At 39.7% G+C, this 18300-nt stretch overlaps 1 protein-coding gene across 8 annotated transcripts in view; it reads right to left on the bottom strand.

Moving 5' to 3' along the window:
• The window catches only part of FHIT (fragile histidine triad diadenosine triphosphatase), a 641137-nt gene that overhangs the window by 465879 nt on the left and 156958 nt on the right, over positions 1-18300 (bottom strand). For 2 of the 8 annotated variants that reach the window (XM_072875905.1, XM_072875903.1), the window contains exon 2: positions 14498-14544. The exons of the other annotated variants lie outside the window; for them this stretch is intronic. The gene's annotated coding sequence lies outside the window, so the exon portion shown is untranslated. The remainder of the gene's footprint in view (positions 1-14497; positions 14545-18300) is intronic. 8 annotated transcript variants of the gene reach the window in all.

The raw sequence follows: 18300 nt of genomic DNA, 5'->3' as shown, positions 1-18300 counted from the left end.
GCTCTTTCTCATGGTGACGCTGAGCAGTCTTGCCAGAATTTGTTCTGAAGGCTGCAGATGTGCAATATGATGAAAAATCTCTTTGATAAATGGGAAAAGGAGGGGAAAAAAAAAAGTTCAGCAGACCACTTTTCTGTGTCAGACCTAGAAACTGCTTTCCACTCTAATTAGTTTTAAAATGTTTCTTGTAAACACTTTTCTATTTTTTCCTGCAAAGTTGTCAGCACTAATTTTTACAGAGGTGCCTGTACTCAACATCTTCTCTTATAGAAGTAATGAGACAAGTTTTATTTTTCATCCAGGAGAACTGCAGAGTTCCTTTCCTGTGCTAGTTACAGTAGTCAGATAGCCTGTGTTGGCTAAGGTGCACCCTCATAATTTCCATTTCAATTTGGTGCGATATTCTTGCTTGTTTCCCAAGCTAAACTGCTGCACTCTGTGGCTGTCTTAATTATGCAGTTGCCAAAGTCTACCTCAGGAAGGATTGCGTCTTGGAAACCCAGCAGAACTACTTATGGATTTAGTACACAACATAAACTTCAGAGGTTTGAAAGGATGGCACTGCATTTCCCAGCCTCATGCAAAATCAAGCAATCTCACTTATTTTTAATACACACGTATGGAATTGCAAAATGAGAATATGTAATAAAACCAAGAGCCTAAATTATCCTCTCAATCCTTAGACAAGCAAATCGAATTAGAGCTGTATCTGATTTACAGAAATAAATTTACATAGAATTTGACCCAAAATTCGTATCTAAGATAACCAGTGCCCTAGAGCTACACCCAGGAAAAGCTGCCAACGGTGCACCGAGAGTTTTAAACAGAGACCATTACCTACTGCTGATTTCTTTTTCAACCTAGGAAAAGAAACCACTTATCAGACACTGAAACCTTCAGCAGAAGAGAATCTATCGTTCTCTTCTCATTACTGTGGTGTACACAAAAAGTACCTTCCTTGATTTCAGTGCAGTTAGATGACTACAAAGAGGAGAAACAGTCCCTATGTTTTATTAAACACTTTAAAAATTGATACAAAGAGTGCTCCAGTAACAAGAGCTGACAGCTTTGATTAACGTAATCACATTTTCTTCCTAGGCCTATATCATATCCATTGTAACTTAAAAAATAAATAAAACCTCATTCTACTTCATAAAGTTCATGAAGTTCATGAAGCTTCTGTTTGTAAATTCAAAGCAAACAGAAAATAAACCTAAAACTTTACTCCCCACAAGTCATGCTACATAAAATGGAAGGGTCTATACCTAGGAAGAAGCCCCTGCCTGTATTATGTGCTTAAACATTAAGTACTTGAACAGGTCCGTAGAGTCACTACGTTACATCCAGACAGAAGCAGCAGCATGATCTCTGCCCCAGACCATCTCCAATCTGAATAGATACAACAGATAGACAAGGGGAAACACACAGACAAGTGGAAGGAAACACAAAACATTAGTCAACATGATAGTTTAGTTTCCTTAAAAGGCTACAGAGAGAAAGAGCAGTCCCAATAGTCCCATGTGACATGAAACAAGGTTTCTCATGCGGTAACAGTATCATCTTGCCTTAGATCATTCAGCCCTATTTTAGTCACATTTTCTGTTGCTATTTTTCTTTTTTTATTAAAGTAGGCAAGAGCAAACAGCTTTAAAATCATATTACTTCATCTCAGCCAATTGTTTGCCAATGTAACAATCTAGTATGTAGTGTATATTACAAACTTAGACTTCAAAGCAAAAGCTATTGAGAAGAATTATTTATAACCTATAAATTAAGTTGCAAGAAAAGCAGTGGTAAGGGTTTCTGGTTGACTGTTGGGGCAGTGGGGCACAAAAGGAGAAGGGATCATTTAAATCCTTTAAGTTTTGTTTTAACTTTTGAAATATTTCTCTTTAAGACACAAATAAATTTACTACTTTCATGTATATATAAATACTGGCTGTGAGAGCACTCGTTGTTGAGTCCAACTGCCAGGGCATGTGCATGTGTACATACTTCTAGCACTGGAAATGTTCTGCTTTTGAGGACAGAGGTTTCCTCTATTACTTAGTGACAACTATTAGTAGTCAAATTCATTTCAGTAGGATTACTTCCAGGCTTATCGAGATACCGACGCTGTGCACAAAACCAGACCTTTGTCTACTGGCTACAGCATCTTGGCGTTACCAGCACGCAACCAAGATTTGGTTTTCCTGGGCTCTTCTGAAAGCACTTTGAGAGAGAATTATTAACAATGAAAACTACCACAAAAAAGACCACAAAACCTTCTGCAAAAACTGAAAAGGCTAAGGGAGATCCTACAAACTGCATTTTTTTTCATTTTCTGCCCAAACTGACTTGGAGTTATGGTATTCCTTTAATTTATGCTTCTGTCTTTGATGTAGCTATTAACTGAATGTGCCACTGTCCTTGGCTGGATGACAGAGGTAATCGTTTCCCAAGGATGAACTGCTCTTGAACAGTTCTTTATTATCAGGCAGGCCTGCGATTTCTTTTAAACACTACCATGCCTCTATCTATTCTTCTATTCTGTTTATTTTGATAAAGCAAGTGTATCTCACTATTAAAGAACACGCTAAAAATCTGTTTTATTTCCAGCTTGCTGTATTCCAGAGTACAGTTTATCTTCCATGTTTTCTTGAAAGAAACCTGTATGAATGTTAATGAGAATTATTGGATACTGAACACTTCTGAAAATTACATTTGGCTCATAGGAGCACACAGGAGGTTTAATCTTCAGTTTGGTGGTTTGTTTTTGTTTTTTTTTTAAACCTGGCCCAAAAATCAAAGTATTAAGCAATCAAACCCAGCTTATTCCAGTGCCTAGAAAACTGATGCGGTAGACTCTCAACCCTGCAATCTTTTATAATCAGGTAAAACTTATTTTTGGTGCCAGTTAGCCCTCTGGATACCTCAAAATGGGAAGAATCTCCCTACAGAAATGGTGTCCTTTGCTCACAGAGGAAGAGAGGACTTCCCAGTGTTAGTGCTGCACATTTGCCACTTTCTGTTCCTTATAGGATCACTGGTCTTAGAACAATGACCACCACTTCATCTTCTCATGTTCTGTAGTAACTGGAAAAATATACATGTAGCTCCTCAGTCTCTTTTGGCAACTCATGTCTCAGGATTTGATACATCTAGACCCTTACTCTGATATAATAATAATTTGTTCTTTCCTGTCCATCAACCAGTGTGCTATTTTTCAATATCACTGTTAAAGGTGAAGTTTCTGAAATCCAGACCTATTACTTGCATTGTATACATTTTCCCACCCATTCTGTCTGTATATTGAAAAATACTGCCATGTTGGTTGACATAATCCTCATTTGACAAATCTACATATCTGCAATGTAGAAAACCCTTTCCTGCATATTAGTACAAACTAATTTTGCTACCCTATGCAGCGTGACCTCACATATGTCAAATATCCTTTCCACCAAGGGACAGAATGACACTAGTTCTTTTGTGCATCTGAGGTTAAAATTGTCAGCCAAAATTTAGAAAAACCTCATATTTAGTTATTATCTCTGAGGTGCCATCCACCAGGCCTCTAAGAAGAATCTTAGTCTTATAGGACAGCTTTCTAATCTGGGCAAAGCACATCTTACATACAAGTCCCCAATACATCCCCTCTCATGATAACAGGATTCCAAAGAGGAATCTGGACTTCTACGAAGTTATTTATTCATTCGCTCCTCTTCAGATTTTCACTCCAAAGCCTTACTTGCCTCCTTTAACATAAAAACTATTTTTCATTGTATGTTAAGGAGCACAATTGTTCTAATTTATCTATTGCCATCTCTCCTTCTTATAAGTGAATCCACTTCTTCCCATCTCTATGACTTTACTCTTTTTTTCCCCTGTTATTTAGTAATATCATGGCATGGGAAGGAATATCTCACATTAGTCTTCTAAATTCTAGTATGCAGGTTGCTCAATATTATATGCAAATACTTCATAATATATTGATATACTCCCTTTAAAGCTACCTAGTCTCAAAGGGGCTGAGACAAAAGGTTCTTTAAAAACAATTACTAATGCCAAGTATTTCCATTTCTTAGTATTCAAATTAAAACACTATAAAGTAGAAAGATTTTTACTGATCATTTTACTGAATGATCTTTACCCAAAAAGCCTCAACTGGCTCATCACCTATTTCAAAGCAGAGCTCCACGGATTCAGACCGCTCCTCTCCACAGGATGCGCTCCCCTCGCCCCCACCTTCCCAGTCTGTTCATCCTGTATCCATACATTTCAGCACTCCAGGCAAGAGGCTACCCCACTACATCTCTGTTCCACCACCAAGACCAAACTCCTGCAATCCTGCGGGAACTTCCAGTTCTTCCAGTTTGCTTCCTTTGCTGCACGTTTTCATGTATCGCTAATTAGGAAGAAGCAAGTCCAATCAGAATTCTTTAGTCATGGACAGCTGCTATAAAGCATGTAGCGCTCAGACATCCACATCAAACTTACTGAGCTGAAACAGTTACTTATTTTAAAACTGGAAGATTCTTATTCTGTAACCTTGTGGGGTCACGGTCAATTGACGACTATTGTAGAACATTCCCTAGAAGTATGTATTTTATAAGACAACACCTGAGACATGAATAGCTTGATGCTGCCTAATGCAAGAAGCCATAACCAAGAACACGAATACTCAATTTATTTTAAAATTGCCATTACTTAAAGAGTAAACACAACTCTCTCCTGTGTATAATAACTTGCAAGTGCAACTGCTTATATTGGACAGTAATTTTAGCAAGCTATTCGATATAATTTGCCTGTCTTTTAATGAAATTTAATTGCTGGAAATAAGGAGCTACAAGTTGACTCAAGGTTCCCACAAAGCACAAGCCCATGCTCTTCTGACTGTGGACCAAAGTTCAAAATCAGCTGCTCAGAGATAAATGGTTTCCACTGAGGTAGATAAATTAGGTTCCAAGGAAAGGGAGGGAATTGACTTCTCAGCAGCGATTCATTCTCAGACTTGAGATTCTCTAAAAGAATCAGAATTTACCTACCTGACAACGAATTTCTGTCATTCTAAACTCCTGAGCCAGGAGGCTATCTATCTTGATTGTAAGCTTACTGTTTGGGAAGAAAAAAGAATAAATACTACCACCCTGTCTTTAGAAACAGGTGAAAGGGAAACAAAGAAGATAGACAATGTTTATTCAAAATTGTACCAACATCAAATACCAAATCAAAGATTAGCAGGAAGTCCTTGCCATACTTCCGAAATATTATGATCAAATTGCTTTTTTTTTTTAAACAAATCAAATTATTCAGGTTGAGGATCCTGTATTAAAAAGTTTACCAGTATTTTGTAACTTGGACTACAAATTTTGCCCTAAATAAAGTGGATTTCTTCAACTGCCCTCATTTTTCTGAGATCATGATTTAAGAATACAGTCATTACTTAATGTACATTAAGTACATTATGTACTAAATAAAGTACATTATGAACTAAATTTTGTAAACTTGCTACTTAACAGAGAGAACAGATGCTCAGCACTTCAGAAATGTTTTATTAAAATGGATTAAATGCTTTTGCTTCTAACATGGTTTAAGGTTATGATTCTGCTCAGCCCCGTAACAGAATTGGATCACATACCGCATCATCCAATTTCTTGTTTTCAGAAATATAATAGTCCTACTAATGTGAGTAGGCTTCAGCACCGCAAAAATCTTGGCCTTTGCACACACAGTGAAACGCAAAAGTCACATTAATGCACAGATAAATTACCAGCTGAGTGTAGGGAGCGAGGGCACAAACATCAACAATATCAGCAAATGGGAATGTTAGAACAAGAATATTAACCTGCCGGTATTTCACAAATTCTGCATATTTTTCAGATTAAAAAAAAAACAGCAATAGAATTCTCTATTGGCATTTTCAGAGGACTTCACGGATGCTAGATTTCAACCTATAGCATAAGCTTAGGAAAATTAAGAGCAAGTTAAAAGACTAAAAAGAATTCTAGAACATTTACTTTTAGTGGTTACTTTCATTCACATTATAATGTCAAATCCATTCTCTGGAACTGAAGTTAAATCTCAGATTTACTGAGCAGCTCGAGTAGAAATATCAGGCTATTTCGATATTGGAATACTTCAGTTAATAAATGTTTAATATTAATAATTTCTGGTGTCTTCATTTGAAACTTCTATTTCAAAGACTCATTTCTTAGGGATGGCCTAATGCAGGACAGCAATGATGAAACTCAAAAAGCTCTTACTTTCCACGTGGTCATCTCTCTTTCCACGCCAAATCCTCAAAAATAAATTAGGCAAAATTGCCTTTGATGTCTGCTGAAGGAAAAGCAAGTTTTGTTTGCATAATTAGCACAGGACCAACAACAGAGACCCCGAAAGGAGTCAGTCCTCAGAAAAAGCAGTTTCTAAGCTCTCCAGAGGACAGAACTGCCAGACTAGGAGTATTTCAACATTAAGCTTCATATTCCCTAAGAAACCAAGTGCAAAACCACCTTACAATGATAATGAAATGCTAAGATGGAATACCAAGTAGTCGGATGTAGCTAATATTAATCTTTCTTCTATGCCAACTGTGGTCCCGTTCTTCTAAGACAGTACTTCCCAAGTCCTTTTTCTTAAATACAAACACTAGTGTCTTTTTTGCAAAGTAAAAAATCACTATTGTACAAGCACCCCGGGCGTAAGCAGTTAATACTTATGTCGTTGCAACCTTGGACTAAAAATATACAAACCTTCCATCTCACCCCAAACCCTATTCACAAAGTGGGACTGTGTAGATATTTTATCATTCATTCATGGAAGCCACCAGAAAGCGCAGATGAAAATTTTGCCCTTCAGTCTGTTTGGAAATTAGGAAAATGATGCAACATAAGGAGATATGCACTTGTGGAAACAGGGGAAAAAAAAAAAACAAACAATAAAATAACAGCAAAGTCTAACTTGCTTTTGGAAAGCTATGATTTACCAACTTAAATACAGAACTTCTGCATGTGGAAAAAATAGTTTACACTGTGAACGCTAACAGGCAGTGGATAACTGAATGTATACGTTTGTGGGGAGTGAATGTCCAAAATTGAACTTCTAAAGCATCAAGCAGAAGCCTGATACTTGCAACTTGCAACTAGTATGAACTGGTTGGAGATCTTGTTAAGTCCTGGACTAGAAGTGGCATGTCCCAAATCTTCCGATTAAGAGAGTCACATGAGACAGAACCACCAATTAGGAGGCTGAAGACATGTTGTGCTTTTACACATAGACTGTTTAGACTGGGAAAACCAGACAGCTTGAAGTTCTGGAAACCAGAAGAAGCTGAAAAGAAGGGTTCCCAAAAAGAAGCAGCGGTCTCAGAAGAAGTGGGCCAGGAAGAAAAAGAAGCTCAAGATCCTGGCTGGAGGAATGATTCAGGAGGCGAGGGAAGATCCTGGAGATCAGACAGATGCATGGGTATGAATGCCAGAGGATGCCCAGGTACCTTGGCCAGTAATGCCCAAGACCAGTAACTGCAGGCAGTGGTGCAACACAAGCTGACACTACTTTCTGTCCAACATTCCTAGAGCAACAGTGATGTCCCAGTTGGGAAGTCAAGACCAAGTGAACACAATGCTAGCACGGAACAAGTGTGATAAGCAAGGAGGGTAAAAGCTCTAGTCTTGTTTGTTCTCAAATAAACCCCAATATCCAGATCCACTACAGGTTGATTACTCTGTCTTGCTCATGACAGGAACTTCTCCTTCAAGAGAAAGTCTTCACCACAAAATGCTAATACTACCAGTATTTTTAAAACAAAATACAGGCAGACCAGGAAAAAAAGCCAGAGTAAATAAGGCAAAGGAATCATACGATAAAATCAAATCCTACCTGAAGGTAACAAAAGAAAATTATGACTCTTGGCAAGCCTATTAGGATTCCCCTCTACCAGGTTCCTTCTTTGAATGGTCAGAGCAATATACTATTATTTTTATAGATGTATTTGCAGACATATATATACACTTATACATACATATGTGTATTTGGATCAAGTGGAAGATACACAATGGACAACTGAAGGCAAGATGCTAGTTCTTCCAAGAGAAGAATACAAATACACATGTGGTAACATTAAAAAAAATCCAGATTAAACTAGTAAACTGAAGACAGACCATTTTCTTGCTTAATACATGACTCTATGAGTCTATAGCCACAGCTGATAAAAAGAAATTGCGGCATCTGTTTCCAAAGAAGCAGACATGGAGCCTAATAAGCCTAACCATGAGACTGAATTGAATAAACTTTCTGTTGACCAGCCAGTACCCTTTCTCTGATTCCCCTTAATGTCTGACTTTTCAAATCTTAGCAAAGATTTGCAGGTTCATGTGGCTTAACAGAAAGTGCACATATTTCAACAGCAACAATCTTCATTCTGCTTATTAGAGTAGAAAAAGCAAGGTGGAAAAACAAAGCAATTTCAGTCAAGTTAACTACATTCTGAGTCAAGTGAAGTACAACTTCAGCACAATTACATGTTAGATTCGGTAAGAATCAAGAGCAAAGCAGGGGCAGAGTTTTCAGCCTCTTGTTCACCTCTCCCTCAAATATATACTTCTCACATGAAAAAAACTGAAATCCCCAGGCTACTGCAACTCTTCTCTAAGATGACAAACAAGGAGAAAAATGATTAGTAAATGATCAATGAGCAAGAAGACAGAGGAAGAATTAAAATATCTGATGTTGCTGCTTGCTAACTCCATTGAGAGGGAGCTAAAACCAGGAGCAAACTGATGACTGACACTAGGGAAAGGACTATTAAGACTATGGGTCCTTACTTATGCTGCTGCATATTCTTCTTTATAGAAGATGTAAGGCATTATGGACGTGGACAGTACACATATAATGACTAAGCAAAACATAAATGCAAGCATGCAACTAATAGCTTGCAGCAGTTTAAGGCATAACATTTCAGATAATTTATTATCTTTGAGATCTCCAACCAAAAACATAGCTTGGTACAAAACAAAGGAAAGGAGAAGCCTTAGATCAGAGAAGAAGTGATAGCATTTTAGAATAGTTAAAGCACAGGGAATACTAGCCAAGGTAAGCTGGACTTGTCCCTTGAGTTGAAGCTGATGCATGCTGACTTGTTATCTAAAATTTTGCTCTCTTATTTCTACTAACAGGTTATGCTGGTGTCCTGGTTTCAGCTGAGATTGAGTTAATTTTCTTTAGAGTGGCTGGTATGGGGCTATGTTTTGGATTTGTGCTGAAAACAGTGTTGATAATACAGAGATGTTTTAGTTGTTGCTGCACTAGCCAAGGACTTTTCAGCTTCTCATGCTCTGCCAGGTGCAGAAGCTGGGAGGGGACACAGCCAGGATAGTTGATCCAAACTGACCAAAGAGGTATTCCATACCACATGACATCATGCTCAGTATATAAAGCTGGGGAAGAAGAAGGAAGGGGGGGACATTTGGAGTGATGGCATTTGTCTTCCCAAGTAACCATTACGCGTCATGGAGCCCTGCTTTCCTGGAGATGGCTGAACACCTGCCTGCCCATGGGAAGTAGTGAATGAATTCCTTGCTTTGCTTTGCTTGTGTGCGCAGCTTTTGTTTTACCTATTAAACTGTCTTTATCTCAACCCTCGAGTTTTCTTACTTTTGCTCTTCCGATTCTCTCCCCCATCCCACCAGAGGAGTGAGCGACGGCAACTGTGTGGTGCTTAGCTGCCGGCTGGGGCTAAACCACGACAGTCCTTTTTGGTGCCCAACGTGGGGCTTGAAGGGTTTGAGATAATGACAGATTTGATTGGAATGTGCTAGATAAAATTTATAGCTGTTATTGCTGTTAAGCTATTAATCGGCAGGCTTCTGTGCTTGCCATAGGGCTTGCCTGCCTTACTGTATGTTAGAGTCTAGGGCTTGGTAGTGGCTGCTTTTTGCTTTCACTGCTTGCCGTGCTGCTGTACTGCTGATCATCTTACTCTGCTGTGCCTGGGAACATTTTGATAACAGCAATAGCCTTGCGCCTGGGCTGGCAGATGGCCAGGACATCACTGCTGTTTCTGTGCTGCTGTACTGGACAGGCTGGAACTCCGGTGTGAACTCGAGTCAAAGGGACTGTGACCTGTGGATGAATCCACGTGGGAGCAGGACACCCCAGAGCGTCTGTGCCCATGGATTAGTCCATGCCAGAGCAGGTATATCTTGAAACGTCTGTGGCCATGGTTATGTCTGTGCCACAGCAGGTATCCCTCTGAAGGGATTGTGGCCCAAGGATAAGTCCACGCTGGATAAGGTGCACCTCGAAGCATCTGTGGCTGTGGATGAAGTCCATGCTGCAGCAGGTACACCTCGAAGCATCTGTGGCTGTGGATAAAGTCCATGCTGCAGCAGGTACACCTCGAAGCATCTGTGGCTGTGGATGAAGTCCATGCTGCAGCAGGTACACCTTGAAGCATCTGTGGCTGTGCATAAGGCCATGTTGGAGCAAGTTTACTTCTGAAGGTACTACATTCTGTGGATAAGTCCAAGCTGGAGCAGAGGCAAGGGGAGGACTTCATTGCAATGTTAAACCTGATGGTCTGTCCAAAGGGACCAGAGGTGGAGATTGTAATGGAAATACCTTTAAATTGTTGTATCCCGGGATTTGAGTTGCATGTTGTGGGAATTACTATAGCAGGAACCCCTTGTTGCTAGCCAGGCTAGGAGCAAGGGGAGGAGTTCATTGCAATGTTAAACCCTATATCCTGGTCCAAAGGGACCAGGGGTGGAGATTGTAATGGATATACCTTTAAATTGTTGTAACCCATGATTTGAGTTGCATGTTATAGGAATTACTACAGCCGGAACCACCTGAACCAATGGAGGAGAAGCCTTACAAGAAGCAGTGCAAGTGCAGCAGTGACCTGACCTGAGCTGGCTTTGGTGCCCAATAACTCCAAGCAACACACCACCTCTCCTGTCCTGAGTAACAACCATAAGAGATGAAGCCCAAAGTCATGGACTAAATGAACTCAGTGGACATTTTGTGGACATTTTACAAATATTTTGTAGGGGTGGTCCATAGACTAAGGGAATGATATGTGTGTATTATATCAAAGGATGGGAAGGGTGACGGTGGGTAATGAGAATGTATTGGATAGTGTGAGACCTGAGCATGACGTAAATGGTATGGAATAAGGGGTGGATACTGTCCTGGTTTCAGCTGAGATTGAGTTAATTTTCTTTAGAGTGGCTGGTATGGGGCTATGTTTTGGATTTGTGCTGAAAACAGTGTTGATAATACAGAGATGTTTTAGTTGTTGCTGCACTAGCCAAGGACTTTTCAGCTTCTCATGCTCTGCCAGGTGCAGAAGCTGGGAGGGGACACAGCCAGGATAGTTGATCCAAACTGACCAAAGAGGTATTCCATACCACATGACATCATGCTCAGTATATAAAGCTGGGGAAGAAGAAGGAAGGGGGGGACATTTGGAGTGATGGCATTTGTCTTCCCAAGTAACCATTACGCGTCATGGAGCCCTGCTTTCCTGGAGATGGCTGAACACCTGCCTGCCCATGGGAAGTAGTGAATGAATTCCTTGCTTTGCTTTGCTTGTGTGCGCAGCTTTTGTTTTACCTATTAAACTGTCTTTATCTCAACCCTCGAGTTTTCTTACTTTTGCTCTTCCGATTCTCTCCCCCATCCCACCAGGGGGGAGTGAGCGAGCGGCTGTGTGGTGCTTAGCTGCCGGCTGGGGCTAAACCACGACAGCTGGTTTTTCTATACTCTTTTTTCCTAGCTATCAAAAGAGAACGTACGTCATCAGACCTGCTAAGCAATCATGCTAATCAACTAAAATTCCTGTATCCCTAGGAGCAGCCATAACACAAGAATCAAATGATACCTCCTTAAGGCCAGGTTAGGTGGAGACTGAAAGTTTAACAGGCTGCAACTGTTCAATCTGGAGACAACAGGAGTCAGAGACACGCAGGTAGCCCAGATATAAGCCATCTAACTTCAGGCATCTGGTATTCAGTTATCAATGAAGAGACAGACATGCAAGCAACTAGATAATTTAGGTGCTCAGCTTCTTCTAAGCAAACTGTTATTTGGGTTAGCAGCTTATTGTCAACACAATGTAGTTTTTAAAATAGTAAGATACTGAACCACTTAAACGTAAAAGATGAAAAGGAAACTTTCTTGTTGCTCTCTCAGCCTTACTGGAGTTTACCAAAGATGATGATCAACAAGGAATGCCAGCAAGTTTAATAAAAACAAGACAACAATGGGAATTTTGAGGTTACAGTGAAAACAATATCTGCTCACAGGCAGACAAAAACACATGCAGAGATGATTTACCATTTATTTTCAAGATACAGTCAATACATCTGAAGTTCAGCCTTAAAACTTTAATATTTTTTTCCTATAGTTAGCAATAAATTTTTCCTTGTCCACAAAGGAGACCTAATCAGTGGTACTTTTCCTTAACAAGATAACATCTGGCAATAACAATTATATTGATTATCTGATTCCAGCTACCTTTGCAGAACAAAGCCTTGGCCATGAATAAGTAATTCTCACCTCTCTATCACGGTTTATTATGTACTAAAACAATGACTGAACTGGGGGAGGGAGCTTTCTGCTGCTAGCCTTTCAGGTATATTTAACTACCACCTAGCTTCTTTTCCTAATAAACACACCCTGACTGGATAATTAAGCCTCATGCTATGTTTGCCGAGTGCTTGGGTTTTCAGGGCCCATTTCCATTTTGCTCCTCCCACAAAAGCAGGAATAAAAACCAGCCTACATGAGTAAACTGCTGAATTGCTGCACTGTCAGAAACACTCTGCCTTTATGACAGCAAAATTCCTCTTAAAAGAGACACAAGAGAAATGAGCTTTGATAAATCACCATATTTCAGACCTAATCTGTTTTATAGCTAGAAAGTGGATGAAACAATGCTTCTAGTGCCTGAGAAAAAGCAACCTCCCATCATGTCTCTTCCACCTTCTTCTCTCTACTATTAAAAAAAACAAAACCCCAAACCACTCAAAACCCAGAACACCTTCACCACTCTACAGCTTAGTGCAGGATCCTGAAGAAGGGAGATATCTGGGCCAAAATCTAGACAGTTTGACACTAGCCTCCTGGCATGGCTCACTGTAAGAAATTCTCCACAAAAGAATTATAACCTATGTCAACAAATAAATACAGCAGCAACATAGGGTAATAGGCAAATGATGTTTGTAATTAACCACTTGTTCTGAAAATACTAATATCATTCCATTTTGTAGATTCATTAATAGCAAATTAAACAGATTCTTTTTATTGCTGTACCATAGTTTGGGCTGTGTGCATTATGCAGCTAAATAGCATTGATAAAACTACTACACTGTTATACAGAAATGCAGAATGTAATTAGTATTCCACTTTGCATATGCAATTGCTGCTACACTATCATAAAGAATTAACTGATAAACAAGATTCAGGATACGACCATTTGCCCTCTTTCCAATCATTATGTTTTGCAATGAAATGACATTGCTCAATTCAGCTTCTAAATATCTTAACAGAGAATAATGAACTTGAAATGTTCTGGAAAGAAGGCCAGTGAATGCTGCATTGGTAACAGCATTGTGTTCCCATGACAAGAATGAACTGGTAAAGTCTAGGACATAAAAAAAAAGTTCATTGTGTGATGAGGATAACACTGTGTTTATGCTATATTAAGTTTGTTCATTCTCCTTTCTGTGCACATGCCTTTTACTTCCAATGCATCATAGTTGAGTATTTGGGGTTTACTTAATTATTCCACAAAGTCATAAAGTGGGGAAAAACAACCCATTCCTGAGTTCCTGCTTTTTATTCTTTTAATTGATTCTAATAAAGTTTGTCTGCAGGCATTGAACACAAGTACAAATACTGTGAAACACTCAAGTTTGCAGAAGCTTGGTAGTTGGCCACAATTTCATTTTCACAACAAATAAGAACAGTACAAATTAGGAGGGACAGCTCTGGATATGTCCATGGCCCCATATAGCCAGTACTTGAGAACGCCTTGTTTGAACAATACTGAGACTGGCAGCATGAAGTATAAAACAGCAAAGGTTACTCAAAGGCTACCCTATACAAAATAGCACCACATGAATCCTGCTGTCTTAAAAAAATTTTTTTTTTTTAAATCATTACGTCAATACACTTACTTGGATTCTATTTCTATCACTTCAGGAATCATTACAGTACTATGTCAAACTCCCTTCCTGCTACAACCAAAGATGTCATTTTGTAGTGGCTATGTCTTTTCTTTTTTTCTGTGTTCTGTTAATGTTTGGGATAATATTTTACAGAAGTATGCTACTGCTGGGTGTATTCACCTTACCAAGTGACACACTTTAAATGTTTTTATATTTTATGCTTCTATTTCACTCTCCTCTAGAAGTACATTATCTAAACAATGTGTATGGGGGAAAAGACAAGTCACTGAAGAAAGTACCTGAATGGCTGAAAGGCCTCAAATGCACACAGAATTTTGCTACCTTACCTCAAATCACAGTCCTGAACTGTCACAGTCTTGATCTGTATCAGGATCTAGAAAAGCACCGAACAAGCATTTCAACATTTTCTTCATGGAATCTAACCATATTTATTCAGATGTTGCTGTTAAATTGGAACTAACAGTTGTGAATAAGTGCCATCCACCCATTCTCTTGACTTCACGGGTAAAGCATTTCTCTAAACTATAAACAGATCTGTGAAATGAAAGGATAACTCCCATTTCCAGAATATACTGCTTGGCATTAAAAGCAAAAGCTTATATCACTGCATAAGAAGGAAACAGAATGGCAGAGACAAAAGAAAGCGAGGGAGTAACCACCAACAGCTACCTTCAGATATATTTCAAATTCCTTAAACAAACTAAAATCCTGCATGATTAATTAATCCAACATTTTCCAACTTTAATGATTCCACCTAAAGATTAGCTTCTCAAAATCTTTAACCTATCACTAAAAATTAAAGAGCATTACAAAAAACCAGACCAGTCACTAATTCACTGTGATATGGTGAAAGATCACCCTCTGCTCTTGTGGTAGCAGCACTTTTTAAATAGGGCTCTCATTCAATCTCCCAAAGCACGGTTGTTCCCCAAGTCTTGCATGCAGGATACAGATTTGAGAATGTTCCCTCTCAAAAGATCAAAGTTGTTTTCCAGACTGAAGTTTACTAGTAACATATTTAGAAAAGTGATGCCACCACACTATACAGTTTTCTCATCTTGAAAACACTTTACAATATTAAGCTGGTGTCATTGTTCCTTTTCTATTGAACAACACACAAAATGATAAATAACATGGCAAAAGTCTTAATAGTGACAAAGCCGGAGACAGAATTTACGTATGACACCCTGTTCCTTATCCTACTTCCAAGGCTACACAGCTTCACGTTTATCCTATTATTTACATGAAAATACAAAGCCTACTAGCATTAGGGTATCTCTGTGCCAAAGGAAAGTTAAAATGTATTACAATTCTGCGACAGCAGTCTGCAAAACCTTCACTGAACAGCTTCTAGTACATGCCAGTGGGAATGTCTTAGGCTGGCCTGTAAAATTAATTCCTTGTTCTTTTTGGATGAACTTATCTGGAACCAGAACTAGTGTTAATACATTTGAAAAGAGGAATTGCAATATCCTATTTTATACTTCATCTGACATCAAATCTGTGCTGGATATAACCCTCAAATATTGACTAGCTCCCAGCATAGAAGTTTGTAACATCTAAATCCTAACTGCTTCTAAAACATTTCAGAAGGAAAACAGCTGTATCTTCCAAGGGAAGTGCAATAGCAATTGTTTTTTCTAGCACTTTCATTTTACATCAAGACAGATTAATCTCTAGAGTAATTTCACTCCTTGAAATGGTTTTACATAAATTATGGGTTTGGCTGATTATGTTTCACCTAAGCTCTACTACTACCACACTAGTGCTTGTTGACCTGTTAATTAAAAATGCAGGTCCATCAAGCTAGTCAGAAAATGAAAAACCTCCTCAGAAACAGTAGTCTCTATAGCTGCTAATTTTTGCATGCCTAAAGCCAGTTTAGTACACAGGAGAGTAAACTATAAAAGATAATTTTTTTCTTTATGCAAGAGCAACAAACAATGAGTAATAAAAGGTATCAATTATTCACATTGCTTCCCAGCAGTTTGCATTTCAAGGGGGGGGACACAACAGATAAGAAGCTATACTGTTTTGGAGTAAAGAGTAAAAATTATTTGGTGAAATGCAGATATCTCTGAACAGATAATTTGGATAAATATATTACTATTAATTTGGAACCAGGAAAAACATAGCCAGCTTGTTTTCTTCTCAATTTCTTAATAATATGGATTCTTTGCCAAAGTATAATTTCCAGAATTGAAAACTAAGATCAGAGAAGCCACTGAATTGCTCATACTTGGCATTACCAAGCCAAAATCTATTGCCTTGCAAGAGCTGATGCTTCTGGGAATGTTGAGAAACCACAGCTGGCCCTTTGCCTCCTTGGCTTGAATCAGATGCACTTACGCACCAACAGCTGAATATTTGAAGAAGAGTTGCTTCCACAGACACAGGGCTTATCTCCAACTTACTGATGTTGGAAACATTGTGTATATTGGACAAAGTCAGCTCCCTTAGACTTTTTTTTTTTTTAAAGAAAGAGTAAGGAACAGTAATAAAAGGGACATGAAAATTGCAAGTGTCAAAAATGTTTCAAAATGTTTATTAAGACTCATGAGCTAGTAAGTATCATCTACCAATGAAGTAAACCTTTCCACAGGAATGCAGATTAAGCATTCAATGCTTAACAAGTTTTTACCTTGGCATACCCAAAGGGAAAGTAAAAATTAAACTGAACATTTCTTCCTGCCATTTTTTGCTATTTCAGTATTCACCTATTCCCTCTCACTTATCCACATCAAAAAAACATTCATTTAGATTTAGATTTGGTGGCCATACTTTAATTCCACTGCATTATTTATTATCTGAAAGAGTAGGAGGAAGCACCCTGGAAGTAAGCAGAGAGCACAGACTGATAAAACCAAGTTCACAGAGGACTAATCAGCACAGAAGTTGTATGTCACCATTGAGAAGGCATAGCACCAAAAGAAGAACTAAAAAGACTGTAGGTGTGTTAGAATTTGCAAATATCATTTTTAAAATATTTGAAATTGGTTTAATTATTTAAAGGACCAGAACTAGAGCTGCTAGGCAAAGATCAAAGATGACTACTGCGGATTCTAGGAGGACAAGAAGGATGGACTACAGATAAGGACCAGGTGCTCCCCCTAAACAGCATCTCAAATTACTGCTGTCAGAAAGCTGTCCTAGATGTGCCACTGCTCTCATAAAGGAGGATATTTCATAATCTAAGCCAACTGAATTGAAACAGAAATGTTGAATATGACAACAAAGTAAGGACTAACAAAAGCAAGGGAATAGAGAGGGAAACCACTACACTGGAAAGTGAGCAGAATTCTGTGTGAATATGTATTGGGTTTGCATGGCAAGGTTTTGGTAGTGGAGGGGCTACAGGGGTGGCTTCTGTGACAAGCTGCTAGAAGCTTCCTGTGTGTCCGGTGGAGCCAATGCCAGCCAGCTCCAAGACAAACCCACCGCTGGCCAAGGCTGAGCCCATCAGCAATGGTGGTAGCGCCTCTGAGATAACGTATTTAAGAAGGAGGGGGGGAACCTGTGCAGAAACAGCAGCAGAGAGAGGAGTGAGAAGTTGTCAGAAAAACAACTCTGCAGACCCCAAGGTCAGTGAAGAAGGAGGGGGAGGAGGTGCTCCAGGTGCCAGAGCAGGGATTCCCCTGCAGCCCGGGGTGCAGACCATGGTCAGGCAGGCTGTCCCCTGCAGCCCGTGGAGGTTGATGGTGGAGCAGATATCCACTGCAGCCCGTGGAGGACCCCACACCGGAGCAGGTGGATGCCCAAAGGAGGCTGTGACCCCGGGGGAAAGCCCGTGCTGGAGCAGGCTCCTGGCAGGAGCTGCGGACCCATGGAGAGAGGAGCCCGCGCTGGAGCAGGTTTGCTGGCAGGACTTGTGTCCCCGTGGGGGACCCATGCTGGAGCAGTCTGCTCCTGAAGGACTGCAGCCCACAGAAAGGACTCACATTGGAGAAGTCCATGGAGGACTGTCTCCTGTGGGAGGGACCCCATGCTGGAGCAGGGGAAGAGTGTGAGGAGTCCTCCCCTGAGGAGGAAGGAGCGGCAGAGACAACGTGTGATGAACTGACCACAACCCCCATTCCCTGTGCCCCTGTGCCGCTTGGGCACGGATGAGGTGGAGAACTGGGAAGTAAAG

The sequence above is a fragment of the Ciconia boyciana genome, chromosome 11 (assembly GCF_034638445.1).
Source record: "Ciconia boyciana chromosome 11, ASM3463844v1, whole genome shotgun sequence".
Lineage (NCBI taxonomy): Eukaryota > Metazoa > Chordata > Aves > Ciconiiformes > Ciconiidae > Ciconia > Ciconia boyciana.
Note: the sequence above shows the minus strand (reverse complement) of the source record. Positions and strands in the feature narration are given on the sequence as shown.